Below are 20349 nucleotides of genomic sequence, written 5' to 3'. Positions count from 1 at the left end.
TCGTCTCTGGATCATTTACATTATTGCTTTTCGAGACAAACAGTCCCAAGTCGAAAATATTCGCACTCGTCGCACAGAGGGGAGGCGGACCAGAATGTGTAGGTGCCATGCCACTCACCTTCCTTGGGCATTGCCCAGTGGTAAAGGCGTCACTTTGCCCAGCGTTGACTGTAGAACAAAGATCACTTGGAGTTGCACTGCGGCCACCATCATTGCCCGGCGGCGCATGGGTGTCCTGCTTGTGTTCGTTCTCAGGGGATTCATATAAACCGGTGCATTCTCCTGAGTCGCTACAAAAGTTCGGACACGCTTGGCTTTCCACCAGTGCTAAGGAGGGCGAAGTTTTATCCTTCGAGGGAGGCGGTTCTTCTCCGTCCGCTTCATCGGTTCGAACTTTTTTGAAGCAACACGCAGACTCCTTTGCTTTGTTGTTGCAGAGTGTTTTTTCATTTTGCTGCCGCAATCCTGTGCACGCACACAGAAGTGGCCAGTGGCTCCAAAAAGACGTTTGCGACTGCTTCGACTGCCTGGCGTGAACGGCGGGCGATGTTTTCTTCCTCACTTATTGCACTTTACATTGGCTAGAAAGTAGAAGTGTGATGAACGCGCCGGCTCCCGCGTGGCGCATGTGTTTTCTGAATGCCGCTACAGCTGGTGTGCACGCAGGCCCATTATTGTACTCCAGCTACAGCAAACTGGATTAACGCTACTTAAAGACCTTTTCACAGAAGACTCCATGGGCACTGCATGCTGTCCATAATATACGTGAACCCCCAAGAATGCACTGCCGAGACATTTGCACTCCCGTGGTACAGTCCAGAAAGGAGGTGTTGCTCCGTTCTTCTGAAAAAGTCACCTTTTCACAGATGGCTCCCTGGGCGCCTGCATAATTCTATCTGGGCTGCGCTAATTAAATAGCCGTGACCCCCCAAAAATGCACTTTGTAGGCTGTGACGTCAGCCTCTGTACTCTCGCGCGCAGCGCAGCTTGGCGGCGTTTTTTTTTCTTCTGTGAAAGTTGACCGCTGGTGCCGGAATGTGTGCCGGCTGTATCCTCGCTTTGTGCGCTTTGTAGGGAGGCGCATATACCTTCTGTGTACAGAAGAGGTAGATTTCCTTGCGTGTGGTTAAGGTTGTTCGAAGTTGCTCGGATATGCCAGTCTTTCAGTAGATGTCGATGATTCGTTTCGGTGGCGAGGACTACAGTTTGAGAAAAGTTTGCCCTGCAGCCTGCGTCCTCGGAATGCGCCGCTGAGTTTTTCCGCTTAGGGGTTTCGTTCCCTGGCAAATTTGCGCACGTCGTGTTGGTGTTGCCGTTGCTGTCGAACTGTTTACCTTCACAGAAGTAGACGCGCTTTTCGTAGGAACCCAAAGCCGACACGTGCGGTCCACACAGACGGATAACTTCTCCAGCGGCAATGCACAAGGAAAGCATCTGGAATCAATAAAGGAGCTGCTACGGTGTGAAAGACGAAAAAAAAAAAAAAAAGACTCGAAGGAACGCGAGGGCGAAGTGCAAAGCTGTACAAATAGGGCAGGTGCACGTGCGGGGGAGGGAGCACTGAGGTGTTCTGGTAAAAGGGTAGGTTTGAAGAAAGAAAGAAGAGGGAAGCAATGCCAGGAAAGTTGCAGTGTAACTTTGGCAGCTGGTGGTCGCTGTGAAGGCGTGTAAATATTTTAGTATCACCCGAAAAGTTAAAGCATCAAAAAAATTTCGGAGGGGGGGTCAGAACCCCCTCAACCCTCCCCCCCTAGTTTCGGGCCTGGTGTTGCGGGGTATTGGGGCAACCATGACGTTTTCCTGTATATGTTTTGATATACGCACGTTATTTGTTTCCAGCTCCATTGGGATAAAACCTAGCTCGCCAAGTATGCGCCGACCAGCCGTCGTAGTGGACAAGCGAGCCAGCTGCGAGCATTGCTGCGCTTCCGCTATCTCGGCAGCAGAGTTGTGCACACCGAGCGCGAGCAAGTTCTCGGTGTGTGTGCGTACGGGAAGCCCTAGTGCTTTCTTGACGATCTTTATGATAATCACGTCGAGCTTGTCTCACTCCGACCTAAGCCAGTTGTGCATGGCAACGGTGTAGGTAAAGTGGCAGAGCACAAACGCATTGATGAGCCTTAACAAATTGTCTTCCTTAAGGCCTCTATGTCTCCCGGAGACTCTTTTGACGAGTCGAAAAGCGTTGTTAGTCTTGGCGACAATCTTCCGCAGAGCAGTGCCGTTTCCACCGTTCGCTTCTATAAACATGCCGAGGATCCGGATGGTGTCTAACCTCGGGATTTCCTCGCCGTCACTCGTGTAAATGTGTATATCGCTTTCTTCGACGGGTTTCTATCCCTTAGGTCGGCCACCTCGTTCTTTTCCATAGAGCAGGAGCTCCGACTTGGCGGGTGAGCATCTGAGTCCCATTTGGCGCAAGTACGATTCCACCTCGGCGACTGCTTTTTGAAGGGCATCTTGCACCCGGCCTTCGCTGCCGCCAATGCACCGGATTGTGATGTCGTCGGCGTAGATGGTATGCTTGATGCTGTCCACGCTAGCCAGTCTTTTCGACAGTCCGATCATACAGAGATTTAACAGCACCGTAGAAATCACAGACCCTTGGGGCGTGCCTCGATGTCCGAGTGGTACGTCGCCAGAGAAGAAGTTCCCGATGCGCAGCCTCGCTTTTCTTCCAGACAAGAAGGACTTGATGTAGTTGTACAGCCTGGGCCCAAGCTCGAGTTTCGCCACAGTCTCCAAGATGAATTCGTGCTTGTTGTCAAAGGCCTTTTCTAAGTCTAGGCCAAGAAGAGCCTTTGTATCTCTATAGAGTATCCATCAAGAACTTGGTGCTTAATGAGCAGCATTGCATCCTGCGTTGAAAGACCGGTACGAAACCCAATCATATTGTGCGTATAAATCTCATTTCCCTCCAGGTAGTCGTTAAGTCTGTTGAGAATTGCGTGCTCTGCCACCTTGTCCACGCACGACGGGAGGGAAATGGGGCGAAGATTCTCAACGCAAGGAGAATTTCCTGGCTTGGGAATCAGTACGGTGCCAGCTAGCTTCCATTCCTCAGGAACCCTTCCCGTTTTCCGGGCTTCATTGAAGAAACCAGTTAGACGTTCTATGGTTGCGTCGTCGAGGTTTATGAGGGCTCTGTTCGTGATCCCGTCTGGCCCTGGTGCCGACTTGCGATTGAGCATTTGTATCACTCTCCTGATTTCAGCCTCTGAAAATTCTTCGTCTAGTTCAGGTAGAGGAGGACCGCCATACTCTGGGAACACGCCGTCTTCGTCCTCTCGTTCGACCGGCAGGTACTTGGAAACTAATCGGGTAACGAGTTCGTCAACCCCCTGTTCTTTGGTGGCTTCGTGAAGGGCACAGGCTAAAGTGTGTCTCTGGTTGGCTCTAGAGCTGTGCTCATCCAGGAGGTGCTTCAGAAGGTGCCAGGACTTGCCATTTCTGATTTGACTGTCGACGGACTCGCACAACTTGTCCCACTGCTGTTTGCACAGTGTGTCGCAATATTGTTCGATTTCTTTGTTCAACTTTGATATTCTTTGCCGCAGCCTACGGTTGTGCCTCTGCTTCTTTCATCGAGAAAATAGAGCTGTCTTGGCTTCGAGCAGGTGGGCAAGCCTACTGTCCATCTTCTCCATATTTAAATCTGTCTTTATCTTCTTGGTGGCAGCGGTGGTATCTCTGTGGATGCCCTCGCACCATTCCTCGAAATTGTCAGGAGCACTGGCCCTTGTACCGCGACTGCTGCGAAAAAGATCCCAGTCAACCACCGTGAACTCTCGGGCTCTGCTACGGTCCGCTATAATAAAGTTTGCAGAACGTAGTGGTCGCTGCCAAAATCCATGGCGGTGTTGGTCCATGTAGTCTTTTCGACATTCTTGATGAAATCGAGGTCTGGCGTCGTGTCTCTGGTCGCATAGTTGCCTATCCGCGTAGGAAAAGCCTTATCAGTGATTAAGGTAAGGTCTAGTTCGGTAGCGCCCTGCCAGAGGTCGCGACCTTTTCTCGTCTCATACACGTATCACCATAAGCCATGTGGGGCATTGAAGTCACCGACTATGACCAGGGGCCGAGGACCGGCTAATTCAACTGCCTTCTCGAGCAACGTCTTAAAATGCTGGCGCCTGTTCCTGGGGTTACTGTAGACATTCAAAACAAAAACACTGTTTTTCCGCTGATTGCGCCTTGATGTGTGAAGTAGGATCTCTACCATTACATATTCGATATTGCATCTGGCCATCTGCAAGTTGTGGGCGACGTGCGTCAGCTTTTTACTTATAAGTGCGCAGACACCTCGTCCTCCTGACTGGCCAGGGACTGCCCGGTAACCAGAAAGGGACGCTGCAGAAGCTAAGGTCTCTTGAAGTGCTATAATTTGAGGTTTCATTGTTATTGTTCTAAAGTACTGCTGCAGGAGTGCTCTTTTGCCAGCGTACCCCCTGCAGTTCCATTGCCAAATACAGACTGTGTCTTTATCGTTATTCATTATGGATTCTACTTTGATCACCACCCTGGGGGGTCAGTGTGGCTCGAAAAATCTGTTCATCTTCATAATTAGCTCCTCGGCTATCTACGTGTACGGGAATGGTCATTTCCACGTTGCCAGGCGACGCACCCTGTGGCGCAGACTTAGGCAGTTTGGCGTGAATTTCTAGGGCAATGATGCGCTCGTTCATTGCCCTAAGCCCCTCTACTGGGTCACTGAGTGCAGCCTGCATCTGCCTAACACTCTCCTTGAGGCTAGCTACACTCCCTGCCACCATCTCAATGTTCTTTGTAATTGTAACCAGCGTTTGCTTAATCTCCTCTACTTGAGATTCCGTGTTCTTAAGTTTGCTTACTACAGCTCTGCGTTTGGTTGCCATGGGTCCATCATCAATAGGAGCCGGAACCGGCGTATCGGTGGTTTCGGCTTCAGTTTTGCTGTGCATCGTAATCAGCATTCTTTTAAACTCCGCTATTTCATTTGCCATTTTAGTAAGCGTATCCTTAAGTTCGGCGTTTTCCTTTTTCAATCGTAATATCTCCGCGTCTCTAGCATGCTCTGGGAACGGGTCGCATTGCATGGGTTGCTCGTCGTCATTACTACGAACCCTGTCGGCCCAGGTTAGGTTTGACTTTCCCCTGCTATGGTCCTCGGTGGCGTGGACTGCCCCGGACAGCTGGAGTCCCTATGCGTGCCCGCAGTCTGTCCTGGGCGAGGGGTCCAGTCTGGTGCTCGGTGCGTCAGTCTTTCCGAAACGTGCTTCGCATGAGCTCCCGCCTCGACGCCTCATCTCACCAGGAAAACATCATTGCCGCCACCTATGAAGTACTGGACCGTTTTCTACTAATCAAGCGCAGTCGGTGGATAACCGGTTTTTAACCGTAAGTCCATATTTCCTGAAAGTCTGCTTGTTTGAAGATCCAAGGCGAAGAACGCTGCTCTAAGCCTAAGCGGCGTCGGGCCGTTGGCCCGACGAAACGCTACTCGCGTTTCCGCGCAACGCGCGAGAATGGCTGACGACGACGCGGCTGCGTGAACCGGAGCCACGACATCGATCGAAGAAAAAACTCAAGGCGGAGAAAATGCTACCAGCGTCTCGCAAAAGAAGCCTTTTGACAACGGGGGATGGTTCACTGCAACGTACCACAACTCAAGGCTGATCGCCGTTCTGGAGACCAGGGCCGAAGCGGTAGACAAATCAGCGTCGAGCCAACCTAAACAGAAAGGGAATCCTCTTCGAAAAGAGAAACTGCCTTCGCTGCCGAAAACCGACTTCAAGGTCATCATTAGATCGAGGGATGGGCTCAACATCAGTCAATTAAGCACGCATCAGATGGAGCGCGCTATAACTATGGCATGTGGTAACCCAGACATCTGCAACGAAGGTAACCTGCTTATACGGCGGTGCAGTGGATCCAACATCGCTATAATCAGCACGCCAAGCATGGAGACCGCCAACATTGTGCAGAGCCTTCGAACATAGCCTCCTCTATAAATATAGGAGGCTATGCTTCGAAGCAACGTTACTAGATTACCTCAGTTTGCAAACTCCGCCGGGATGCGGTGGCGAAAGGCGGCCCCCTTCGTTTCCCGCTCTCTAGGTGGCGCTTCCGACGCCATTTGACCGGTCGCCGCATCGTAACGGAGCCTTCGCGCAACGTTAAACGGAATTTACGCGGTTAATTTTGTGTAATGGGAGTTATTTCCCGAGAGGGTGAGCGAAGGTTATTACGAGTGTGCAAGTAAATCACCAGTTGAGCCGCTAAGACGATGCCACACGGCAGAGACGTGAACGCGATGCCCAAATCTTGCGGGACTTCTGTTCATACAGCTCTTTTGCGTTCCTGTTCTTTCAAATTCGATTGCCTATGTAAAAAAAACCATTGACAGTGGGCCACAGCATTAAGTCTAAATGCTAGAGGGCTATGCACTTCGATTCGGGTGCACGTTAGAGAAACCCCAGGTGGTTAAAATTTCCAAAGCCCTTCACTACGACGTGCCTCATAATCATATCGTGGTTTTGGCCCGTATAACCTTCGATATTATTGTACGATGAGCCACGCACTACAGCCATCTAATGACGCCGGATATGTTAAAGTGTAAAGCCCAGAAAAATGCGCCGCACAGCGTCTTCATTAAGAGCCCACTTACCACGCGGAATGAGAACTACGTCACCATGAACGTGGTGCACGTAGTCTTTCGCAATATCTTCCTCTCGGAAGTGAAGGTCACAAACAGCGCAAGAGTTTGTCAGTTCCTTAACCGATCTCGGTATAGCCCGTCGCCACAGTTGAAGGCGCACCTCGTCAGCGGGAGGCTTGAAAAAATGTCTCTTTTCGGCCGCGGATTTCGTCGAATCGTACCCACTTCGGCAACCAGTCACAAAGCAGCGAGGCATGTTTTCTCACATTCAAGAACCGTCACATGACACATGTGAGCTGTGTAGCTCACAGGGAAAGTGATGACTGAGTTGAAGACATTAAAAAACACCCGGCACCATGCAGATCACGCCAACGCTGACAGCGTCGGTGCCACGCCGGGCACCACGTTGATCGCTACCGTAGTAAGTTGCAGCCAGAGCACACACTACGCGAGTTACGTCGAAATAAATCTTGCTGGGACTCAGTGACAGCGATGACTACGAAGCACACTTGAAAGCAACAAAGCAGCACCCGGCATAAGAACACAACTGCAGTAACTCCGCCGGCGTGGGTCCGGGCACCGCCGAGAGGGGGCGCGCTTGCGGCTTTTTGACCGGTACAGGGAAGGGTGACACTCGCGGCGCCGCAGTTTGCAAACTGAAAAAAGTATCTAGTAACGTTGCTTCGAAGTCTACGTTTTGGTGCAAAAGACTATGCAGTGATGGCTTACGTAGCCGCTCCGGACAACTCGTGCAAGGGTGTGATTCACGGACTGGACGCCGGGACCACGCCAACCGAATTACTAGTCCATCTCCGGGTGCGTACCCAAGGAGTGAAAATACTTTACGCAAGAATGCTTGGAAAATCCCAAAGTGCCGTCATTACCTTCGAGGGCAAGATCGTCCCGCGCTATGTTTACTACTACGGTGGTGAAACACGATGCTACCTCTATCGATCATCGGGGCAAATTTGCTATATATGCTTCAAGCCTGGGCATAGAGCAGACGTATGCCCAACACCAGACGCTGTTGTCTGCTCAAATTGCACCGAGCTAGTCATAGAGGACGGACGCATCTGTGAGTCCCGGTGCGCACTATGCAAAGAAGCGCACCCTACGCGGGCAAAGGAGTGCAAGGAACGCCTCAGGAGACCGAGAAGCCCACGACCAAGAACAAAAGAGCGGACGGCCGCCGGAGCACAAGGCGCCGATGAACGCGGCCGGGCCCGGAAACGCTGGTTCAGCAGGGATGGAAGCTCACCATCCAGGTCCCGATCAGCATCGAAACCACGGGCATGGTCGAGATTGGCGTCCAGGACCAACCAGGCTCCAGAAAACAAGAAAAAGCAGCAGAAGAAACCCTCCACCAAGAAGGAAGACGACGGTATGGTGAGCAGGAAAGCGCCTTTTTTCTCTGCCTCTCCCACTGCTCCAAACAACACGAATATACAGACAGTAATAGTCGGTAAGAATGGCAGTGCGCCACCTAACGATGAAGTAAAAGATTTAAGGCAGACTATTCAGACACTCATGGCAGAAAACGCCGAACTCCGGCAGAAACTAAACGATCTCATAGATGAACTGAAGGCCCTGAGAACAGGACAGACCAATGCTAACCCCCAATCAGACAACGCTGACAGCCACCATAGGGCGCCAGGCATTCACAACTACCATGGCTGCCATAAAAAATGCCCTAGCAAATCTTGGCAACCTCATCTCTAACATCCAAGATGAGGCGTGCAAGGATAGAGAACGTCTGGTGCAACTCACGGTCATGAAATCCAGAGGCAAACCCAACGCTCGGACATCACCTGAGTATGGCGAGCAGCCGTAAATGCTCGGTCAAGTTGGAAACCCTCATAATATGGCAGTGGAACTGTCGTAGAATCCGTCGAAAGGAAGGTCTTCTGAATCAATACATCAATAAATGCACAACTCCACCAGACATCATCGCCCTCCAGGAAACCGGCTGCTCACCGAAACTCACTGGCTTTTCGGTTTGTGAGGGTCTTGGCCAAAGTATTGTCGCTACTTTGGTTGCCAAAACAGTCACCGTAATTAGACATGACATCGATGCAACAGACATTGACCACGTTCTCATTGAAATCATAACGAAACAAAGAACCGACGAAAGCATATTTCTCCTCAATATGTACAGCCCACCAAGCCAGCGGAAAACCAACTTCAGCTCCCTTCTGCGCAAGGCAGAACAAGCAGCAGGCAAAAAGGGTCTTGTCATCCTTGGAGACTTTAATGCGTGGCACAAGAGCTGGGGATATGTCAAGGAAACTCAGAAAGGCAGGGATTTTGCCGGAGAAGCTGATCGCAGAAGGCTAAGCCTCATTACAGACCACACTCAACCAACGCGAGTGGAGAATAGTATCGACCGAGATACGTGTCCGGACTTGGCGTTCGTTAAAGGCGTCAGGAAGGCTCGATGGGAAAACGGCGGGGAAACGCTTGGCAGTGACCACTGCATTTTGCGTATCCAGATAGAAACCCTCCCGGTTAAGAACGACATGGCCTGGCTCGACTTACAGACTGGGAAGCTTTTAGAAAAACTAGGGCAGAATTCGAGGATAAAGAAATTGCGGACATTGAGAGTTGGGTCTCGGGAATCAAGGCAGACTGTAAACGATTAACCCGAGAAGTTACCCTATCTACAAACACGCCCGAGGTGGACAAGCATCTCCTACACCTCTGGGACGCCCGCCGGGGCCTATTAAGAAGATGGAAGTGGCAGAAATACAACCTCAAACTGAGACTTAGGATCGCCGCAGTCAGCAGGGAAGCCGAAGAGTATGCGACGGAGCTGTCAAGGCGCAACTGGGACCAAAAATGCAACGAGCTACAAGGTACACTAGGTTGGAAAAGGGCATGGGCCTTGCTGAGGGCCCTCATAGACCCAACCACGACCAAGACTGAAACCTGTAAGACGACTCCAAAGATTTCACACCAATTCAAAGGCACAGACCGGGAACTGATAGAATACATAAAGCTGCGCTATATTGGCGATACAACGAATACTGACTGCAACCTGGCATACACTGGTGCAGCTAATCCCGCTCTGGACGAACCCATTACCACAGAAGAAGTTCAACATGCTATGTTGTCGGCAACAAAGAACACTACGCCAGGAAAGGGTGGCATCAGCAACGCTATGATACGGAACCTCAGTGACAAATCTATCACAAGGTTTACAGAATTCATAAACAAACATTGGGAGAAGGGTACCGTTCCAAACGACTGGAAACATGCGGAAATAATAATGATTCCAAAGTCTGGAAAGGCTCCAAGCTTGGAAAATTCAAGACCCATTTCGTTGACTTCGTGTTTGGGAAAAGTATACGAGAGAATCGTGCTTCAGAGGCTGGAGACCTACCTGGAAGACAACGAACTCATGCCGCACACCATGTTTGGCTTCCGAAAATGCCTCTCAACACAGGACGTCCTCCTACAAATCAAGGAGGAGGTGCTTACCGATGTCTCAAAATATGGCGAAAACGTACTAGCACTGGATCTTAAGGCTGCTTTCGACAATGTCAGTCATAAGGCTGTGCTAGAGGGGCTTAGCAAATTAGGCTGTGGAAAGCGAATACACAACTACATCAAAGCTTTTCTCAGTAACAGAACCGCCACAATTGGTATAAGAGGCATCCGCACTGATACGTTTGATACGCCCACAAAAGGAACACCCCAAGGTTCTGTGATATCGCCGATGCTGTTCAACATCGTTATGATCGGCTTAGCTCGGAACCTCGAAAACATTGAAGGACTCAGACATGCCATCTACGCAGACGATGTTACAATCTGGGTGACAAGAGGATCTCTAGGCCAAAAACAAGATCTTCTGCAACACGCAGCTGATACAGTTCACGACTACGTGCGTCAATGTGGCCTCGTCTGCTCTCCAGAAAAATCAGAAGTTCTGAGAGTCTACAGACGAGGATACGATCTGCAAAATTCCATAGACGTCTATATAGGGGGGAAGAAGATTCCAGAAGTGTCCCGAATGAAGATTCTCGGCATGTGGATACAAAGCAACTGTCGTATAGACCACACCATCAGACAGCTGTCAAACACTACAGCGCAAATCACGAGGATGATCACCAGAATCTCTAACAAAAGACGGGGTATGAAGGAGCAGGACACTGGTAGGCTTGTACAGGCCCTCGTTGTCAGTAGGATTGTATACAGTGTCCCCTACCAAACACCACTCCCACAGGAAGAAGAACAATTAGAGGCAATTCTCACAAAAACCTACAAGTGCGCCCTTGGTCTACCTGTCAGCACCTCGACAGAGAAATTCCTTAAACTCGGGATAAACAACACAGTGCAAGAACACATCGAGGTGCATCTTGTTGCGCAGAAAATGAGATTAATGTTGACTGCTACGGGCAGGCATACGTTGCAGACATTGGGCATGAGGGATGCTTGCGAAGAAATCAATAACACGGCGAGCATACCAAAGGACATTCGCCAGATCATTGAAGTCAGCCCAATACCTCGAAACATGCATCCAGAAATTCATAAGGCTCGAAGAAAAGCCAGATCAGAAGCACAAGAAAAAAATTTCAAGGCGAGAACCGACGTATTGTACGTTGACGCGACCACATACAGAGAGCACTCCGGAACAGTTGTAAGCGTTGTTGATCACCAACTTAGGGAAGGCAACAGCGCTTCGATCAAAAGCAACAACATCATCGAGGCTGAGGAAGTAGCGATCGCGCTCGCCATCACACACCAGAGCGAAGAGTCTACTACAGAAATAGTTACTGACTCGCAAGAAGCGTGTCGACGGTACAGCAGTGGACGCATATCCAGTGCTGCCATCCACATACTCAAGGGAAGAAAAATCAACTTCTCGAGCTGCTCCATTAGGTGGACACCAGGCCCAAAACTGTGACAGGGAACCAGCGTGCCGACGCCATTGCCCGAGAATACGCCGACCAGGGGGCGCACAACGACGAGGAACCAGCCACAGTTACTAGACGCTATGGAGCAATTTTAGAACACCAGAGAGCCCTGAGGAGGATATACCCCCTCCCCACAAAGACCTCAACAGAGAGCAGTCGGTTGCCTGGAGACAGCTGCAGACTAATACGTACCCCAATCTCAGTCTTCTGAGTAAAATCTATCCGGAAATATACACCAACAAATGCCCGCTATGCAGAGAACACCCCACACTTTACCACGTGACATGGGCCTGCCAACACACACAGGTAGTGTACACCAACACCGGAGCAATGGGAGGCTGCGCTGTCCTGCTCTAAGCCTGAAGAACAGCTCAAGCTGATCGACAGAGCTTGCAAGATGACAAAGGCCACAGGGGCTCTGGACTGAGGGCTCCACCTTCACCGGAAAAAAGTTATTTGTAATAAAGTTTTGCATTCCATTCCATTCCATTCAGTCTTTCCCTGGCCAGGTCCGAGACCGGATCCGGAACGGGCATCGGAGCTGGGACGTCGTCTGGTGCCACCCCTGGAATGAGACAGTGTCCTGGACATGGAGCGGGCCCCGGATCTCGAACGGGATCCGAGACGCAATCTGGACGTGGAACGACTCCTGCAGCTGCCTCTGGTTCTGGATCTCCCTCGTGATTTGAATCGGCCTCCAGGAGTCGATGGTCCGGGCTGGCCCTGCTGATGACAGTCGTTGAGCTCGATGAAGCCATCGACATTGACGGATGGAGACCTCTCCCGAAAGACGCGGGCCCTAAGTCCTCGCCTGCGCCTGACGACATAGGGTATCCGATATCGGTGCTGGCATTCCCTGGATGCGGTGAAGGTGCTTTGTGCCACACAAGCTGCATATTGGTTCACAAACATGATCCTCTTCTTGCTGGATAGCTTGTCTGCAAGCCTTGCAGACTGAAGCGTCGGGCGTCGGGCAGACGTCAGAAGGGTGTCCTAGTCGGCCGCAGGCTTAGCAAACATCAACTTGGTTCCTGTATAAAGTGCACTTGATGAGGGTGCCGCCATAGGAAACATAATTGGGAACCTTGCACCCGTCGAACAGCACTATGATCACGCCAGTATTCTTGATTCTTTTTGCTCCGAGGGCCAGTGGATTTCTCGCGTTGACAATCTTCCGGTCGATGGCTCCTGGATCATCACTAAGAGGGATCCCATGGATGACTCCCTTGCAAGTGGCATGCGGAGCAGCAACATATGCACTGACTTCGTGGCGCTGTCCGGCCACCGTAACAGCTTCAACTTTAACGTAGCGCGTAGCATTCTCTTGGCTCGAAGTACTGACGACCATAATATTTTGCAGGTGATTAGGGCACATTGTGTCCGTGTTTCTCCCTCCCGGACCGAGCCCCGTCGCACTCCATATGGCCTCTGCCATGACAGACGCGCCAGACTTGTTAATACACAGACCACCTCTCGGCCTCACGACGACCTTAGTTTCTTCACATGGCAGTGGTGGCATCTTGCTTCCCCTTATAAGGTTCTTCTTTACATCTCTGAAGCTTTGATGGCCGGGCGTAGGTTCTTGAGCATTCGTCTTAGACGCCGGCGTTCCGGCGCCAGCAGCTCTACTGGCTTTCCTCACTTCCGATCGTCTTTTAGTCACCGTAATCCACCCGTAATCCTTGTTATCCTTTTCAGTGTCCCCCGGGGCCTTCGATGATTCATCTTCCATCTCTTAATGTGGCGAGAACAAGTCCTTTTCTGTTTGAGACGCGGTGCCTGTGCACCACGCAAACAACGGCGCGGCCGGGCCGAACGGCGGCGTCTGTAGCTGCATACTCAGCATCGTCGTCAAGAAAGTCACTTATTAATGTACAAATAGTCCACCCACTGGTTTGATTCTTGTGTCCACAGCGTCCCGGTGATCTTAGAAGTCCGTTGCGACCCAATTTCGTGTGAATGCGGGCTCAATAACACCATGAAGCGAAGAAATCACTGGAGCCGATCGCAACGCGTCTGACCTGCACGACGCCATCCTGGCCTCCGTCGAGAGTTAGAAGAATAACGTTTTCTCTTTTTTCTTACACAATGCAGCCAATTCCGCCGTTCGCCGAAAGGGGCGTTTTTCTGTCGCGAGAAACGCAGTATGCGTTTTCACCTCTAGTAGCTAGCGTACACGACTAAACGATACCATGCAGTGAACAAAACAAACAATGTTCGTTGGCGTTTCACAGCGGCGTCTTGAGCACCGCGGCCGCCGGGATGGAAGAAAATTGGCAGATCCCACGTGCAGTATGGTCCACTGTTAAAGGGAACATGCACATCATCAATATTTCTGGCCCTCTAAGAGCAAACAAATTAAGAAACATTCTTCATGCAAGTCCGTAGTCTCTCATGAGGAGTCGAAACTTTCAACCACCAGTAGTCTCATGCATATCTAAACCGCTATGATTCCGTAAGATAGCGAAATATAAATATGCTCCTCATGCAGGTGTTCCCTTTAACATTGGACCCGTCTGTACAGTGGGAATAGACTATGCTCTATAGTCTGACGCGAGGCGCCACCAGCGTTCGTTGGCGCGGAACGACGGCAAGCGGCGCGCTATGTGGCATGCTGCATTTCGCACCGATGCGTTACCCAGACAACACTGCGTTTCCCTCTTTTCGTGACGGAGGGATGCCGGACGCGCTGAAACGCGCATGCGTCAAAGCAACGCAGCGCGACGCGCGCATGCGAGTATATGGCGGGACCGGCGCCTGGCGTGGCAACGCCGGCGTGACGCGACGAAACGAACGCCGGTGAGCAAGTGCACCGCGTCCCGTCGAAATGTATTGGCGTCTTGACTGTGGCATGTAGTCATGTTCTCGCATGACACACATCTCATAATTATCATGATTACATCAGTCACATACCTTCGTCGTTCATTGGCGTCACGTAATACCAAATTTGGCATATGTGATGTTAGCAAAACGGCCGCCAGCGCATCATAAGCGTGGAATGTAGCCATGTTGTTACATGGCACGCATCTCATTATTATCATGTTTGCACCAGTCACATACCTTCGTCATCTATTCACGTACTGTAATACCAAATTTGGTATATGTGACGTTAGCGAAACGTCCGCGAGCACATCATAAGCGTGGAATGTAATCATGTTATCACATGACACGCATGTCATGATCTTGATGTTACGGTATGTCGCTTGCGTTCACCATGCAATCATGCCATACCATACCAGTTTTGCAACATGCCATGTAACGAAACTACCGCAATAGCTGCAGGACTATGTAATGGAAGTCATGACATTCATGACATACATGTCGTGATTTTCATGTTATGACTTGTCAAATACGTTCTACATACAGTCATGTTATGCCATACCAAGTTCGGAATCGATACCATTATCGAAACGGTCAGGAGAGATAAAAGTTGTAGGCGGCTAGACAGACAGACAGACAGACAGACAGACAGACAGACAGACAGACAGACAGATAGATAGATAGATAGATAGATAGATAGATAGATAGATAGATAGATAGATAGATAGATAGATAGATAGATAGATAGATAGATAGATAGATAGATAGATAGATAGATAGATAGATAGATAGATAGATAGATAGATAGATAGATAGATAGATAGATAGATAGATAGATAGATACGCTCAAAGTCTCCGAAGTTCGCTGAGAAATGCTTCGCATTTAAAAATAAAAACATCCAGCAGCCGTGACTCCACTATGGGAGAGCCATGTTGCTGTCCCAAAACTAAGCCGTGTGTGTTTAGAAAGAGTGGTTAATGAATCGGAGTACTTGATGCTAGCAAAAAAGCCGGCAAAACGGCTTTTCATTCTCTACTACGGCAGAGCTGGAAACCGTCCCGTGGGCCTCAGATTTCATGAGGCCGTGTCGGCATCAATGCAAAAACTGGAAATTTTGTTTGTCTAAAAAAAACGTGGGTAACGATTTAGAGTACTAGGTACTATGGGAGGGATGAAAGCCGTCCCGTAGGCCTGGCATTTGACCTGTGTTTAGAAAAAAGCAACGTTCCATGACATCACCCAACACTACAGGCTCGAAAGGCGTAGGTTCCCGCCACCGCACGAGAAATTAAACAGGCACGATGCCGTACTCCAAGCCCGTTCCTATCCTAGCCCAGTCGTTCTACGCCACCTGTATCCGAACATATACCCCACCGTTATGTGTAAAGCGTGCGGTCACAGTGCAACGCTGAGCCACATGCTCTGGGAATGTGCCGGCGACTACAGTCGTGAAAACGCCGCCAATCGCGATGCGCCTATGGCGGCCGTCAATACCAAATCACAGGGAGCCTCGAGCTCACTCGTTCCTGCCGCCGCCCCGGCTGCGGTAGTCGTGGGGGACCTTCTTCGTCGGCGGCGCCGCCGCTGGGAGGCGGCCCTCCAAAGACCACAGCTGAACGACCAACTCTGCGCCGTCCGGCAGGTCGAGGATGCTGCCCGTTGATTGATTGATTGATATGTGGGGTTTAACGCCCCAAAACCACTATATGATGATGAGAGACGCCGTAGTGGAGGGCTCCGGAAATTTAGACCACCTGGGGTTCTTTAACGTGCACCCAAATCTGAGCACACGGGCCTACAGCATTTCCGCCTCCATCGGAAATGCAGCCGCCGCAGCCGGGATGCGAACCCGCGCCCTGCGGGTCAGCAGCCGAGTACCTTAGCCACTATAGACCACCGCGGCGGGGCGAGGATGCTGCCCGTGTCCAGGGACTACGAGCCGCCACCTAAAGCCGGCGAGACCGAATTGCCGGCCCATTGTGTCCAATAAAGTCTTTTCTCTCTCTCTGAATGATTTAGAGTACTTGGTACTCTACTATGGGAGAGCACAAGGCCGTGCCGTGGGCCTCCGGTACTAGTTCGATGCAGAAAAAAAGAGTTGCTGCTGTAACCGCTAATACTGGGACGACAACGGCATTTGGTTTCATACAAATCTGCACGGGTAACTCTGGGGGCCGTCGTAACAATCTCACAAGTACTTCTTTAAGGATCCGGTCATTCAAAAGCACACAATAAGCATTTTGATTTTCTCCGAAGTCTACAGAAGCCCTTTAGTGCACTTCACATTGATAATGATTCCTAAACAATGTTCACGTTCATTTTGATGTTCTTGTATCGGCTCTCAAAACCTTACTACCATTTAAGTCTCCTTTGCCGATGGAACCAGAAATCATGCAACGCTCTATCACGAAGAAAAAAATGTACGAATGCATAGCTATTGGTGCAAGCCAACTTTCTTTTTTTTTTTCAAGGTAAGATGTAATCAAGGAAAATTCTTACTTGGTTGTAATGTCTCCTCAACGGAAATATACATTAGCCAAGCAAACCCAGAACGCCCCGCGGACGTCCTAGGCTGTTATAAGTATATATATATATATATATATATATATATATATATATATATATATATATATATATATATATATATATATATATATATATATATATATTTCATTCTCCTATACTTCCCAACCTGTACTTTCTGTACCAAGGAAAGTCGGTAAAGGTTCATATCGTTTGGTATTTATGTGTGGTATGAGCGACGCGCATCGATTTTATGAAATTCCGGTTATTTCAAGCACACTCTAAATCATATTAAAAGCTTATAATTTACTCATCAACAGCGTCGATAGACATTGATTCCTAATGCATTCGTGAATTATGGACAATTCTTGCACCTTTTAGGCTAGCCAAGATTATTATTTTTTTAAATTTATGCCGAGGGAGCTGTGGTGGCAAAGGATAATATGTCAAGCTGACGCTTCTGATCCGATCAGCTGGTTTGACAGCAGGGTAGGTGGCAATCGTAAACAGGCCATCGTAGCTAAACAGTGAACTTGGCGAGTGAATCATGCAGTAATATATAGCAGCTTGCCAAGGTCTCCTGATCTGGGAAGCGGCGCAAACGGAAAGTTGAAGCGTCAGTGCGGGGCACGTGCAGTGAGCTCGCGCGGTGACCGCTTCTACGCGCTGGTCGAGGCTAAGAAATCATCGAGTGAAGTAGCGTGCGTACAGTGGTGATATCACCACTGTACACGAGCACCAGTGATCATGCTTACAAGTGGATTTCCAGTCATGTGCACGAAACTTCACTCGATAATTTCTTAGCCTCGACTAGCGCGTCACGCAAAATGAAAACACTATCGAACAACTCCTTTTCAATTATTTAGTTCAGCATTCCGGCGCCCGTCCTGGTGTTTTCTTCGTTTCGTGTCTCATGTTGTTGCACCGTTCTTAACCGTGAACCCACACAAACTCGCCCAACTCTCAGTGCTCATAGCTCGGCGGGTAGGGCGGGTTGGTAAAGGTGCATAACCTCGAATTCTTAGCGCAAAACAAAATACGGAGACAAAAAGAAGAGACGTAAACAAAACATAATCGTTTTTTTTTTTTTGCACTAAGAATTCGATGTCATGCAACTGTGAGTGTTACTGAACACATTCACATAGCTTCAGATATCTCGCTCCACCGTTGTGTTCTAGTGGCTAAGGTATAATCGGCTGCTGACCCGCATGTCGCGGGATCGAATCCTGGCTGCGGCGGCTGCATTTTTGAAATAGGCGGAAATGTTGTAGGCCTGCGTGCTCAAATTTGGGTGGTCGAAATTCCCCCAGGTGGTCGAAATTTCTGGAGCCCTCCATACGGCGTCTCTGGTGATCACATAATGGTTTTGGGAAGTTAAACGCCACATATCAATCAAAATTAGGTTCACATATTTTGAAGGTTGTTCGTGGTTACCGTTGGCACGGCTCAAAAATTTTACAGAAAGCTGTATACGAGAAATGACATGAAACGCAATTGTTCCCGCGGCAATTGAGCGCGCCTCAACAGTGCACCTGGCTAGAATTTACTGCGTTTTTCCGATAAACACAGTATAGTGTGGACTACCTTTTTTTTTCTGCACGGTAGTAGTGCCACAGCTTAAAACTTTCCCATTAACTATAGCACAGCCTATCTCTTTTATAAAAGTAGAGAGGCGGCCTGATAGGCATAATCGTCGGTAGGATTTTCTCTCGTATAGAGGGAAGGACGGGGGGATGCACACCAGTGGTGGATCGCGGCTGACAGAGGAAGAAATAACTGCTCTTGCTTGAGTGAAGGGATGTTCTCGTCAGGCTTGAAGGGGGCAAGTGCCCCTTTTGCACTCTTCTGCCGACGCCTACATTGATAGGTAAATAGATCCCCTTGTTTATGCCACGGGCATAGAACTGATTATCACGTTTGTTTCCGGGTAATCGCTCGTAACATAAACCGAGGCGTACATGGTGGTGCACTGTTATTGATTAATTTACTTTGGTTTGTTCTGTCTTTATTTATTTGGCAGGGACTGCATGCTGCGGCGCACGAGCTCCCTCCACACAGAAATGGCTGCTGCGCCGCACGGAAGAGACATCATGCGATTTTCCAGTTAGGTGCCTTGTTTGAACAGTTCGAATCGGACATGACTTCGTCGAGTCGGCATGCGACGACACGACACGACGTTCAGTGTGCCTCCCCATCGGCCGGGTTTGCTGCTGCTGCGCTGTTGGTGGTCCTGTCTACAGGCCCTTTATTAGTGGGTGATTCAGGACCCTCGCAGAATTCCCTATATTTGTTGTGGTGAACTGTTTTGCGAATTGACGGTAATCATCGGCGAGACGCAGGAGGACACGCGAAATTCAAATTCAAAGGCTGCATCGGTTTCTCCGGCACCTGACGAAGAAAAACTGCTATCTAAAGGACAAAGCTTCTGCCCGACCACAAAATTTTTCGATGAATTCCACTTGCTCCGAGACCTCGACAACTTCGCTAGAAGCTTAAGGTTGCGCGAATATTTCTTGGACAGGCCTTCTAACCACGACACAATTCACCGTCGTAAAACAAATGATTGGACCGAACAGTAATCGAGACAAGTGCCTGGACCTTTATATCACCGCAGTACAGAAAGATATAGTACACGAATACCACAGACAGAAAGGAAACCGAGAAAACTTGACAAAATGTGAAAAAATGAGTATGAGAAATCTGGCATCTAGGACAGACATAACAATAAAACCCGCAGACAAAGGAGGAGCAATTGTAGCCTCCCAGGCGATCCGACAGACGAATACAAACGTATCGTATCAACAGAACTAAAGAAACTGTTGGATGCAGAAAAGATAACCAACACTGACCACAAACTGATGCGAGCAGCATACCCTCGTCCCGGTCGCTTCTACATCCTCCCAAAAATTCATAAGCCCGGTAACCCAGGTCGACCAATTATATCAGGTATCGGTACAATAACTGAACCCATATCAGGGTACGTGGACAAACTAATAAGCCACATTCCATGCACCCTCGCGTCATACATAAAAGACACCACACATTTTTTTGGAGACATTTCAGGTCTGTGTGTGCCGAAAAACTCGTACTTGGTTACTCTTGATGTCTCTTCATTGTGTACAAATATTCCTCACGATGACGGCGTAGCTGCATTACAAAACATCTACACAAACCATAGACAATCTAACACCCCAGATTTCTCTGCCATCGCAACTTTGACGGAATGGTCCTCGAATTAAATTAATTCGAGTTTAACCAAGAGTATTTTCGACAAATCAGCGGGACCACTATGGGCACCAAAGTGGCACCCAACTATGCCAACATATTTATGAGAAAGCTAGAATTAGAATTCCTTGACCAATGTTCCTTCAAAACACTGTTATACAGAAGATACATAGACGACATCTTTCTTATTTGGACCCACAGCGAGGACGAACTTCTCAGCTTTATCGACA

This window comes from Rhipicephalus microplus, chromosome 9 (assembly GCF_043290135.1).
Source record: "Rhipicephalus microplus isolate Deutch F79 chromosome 9, USDA_Rmic, whole genome shotgun sequence".
Lineage (NCBI taxonomy): Eukaryota > Metazoa > Arthropoda > Arachnida > Ixodida > Ixodidae > Rhipicephalus > Rhipicephalus microplus.
The sequence above is the reverse complement of the archived record's forward strand: the minus strand, read 5'-3'. Positions refer to the sequence as shown.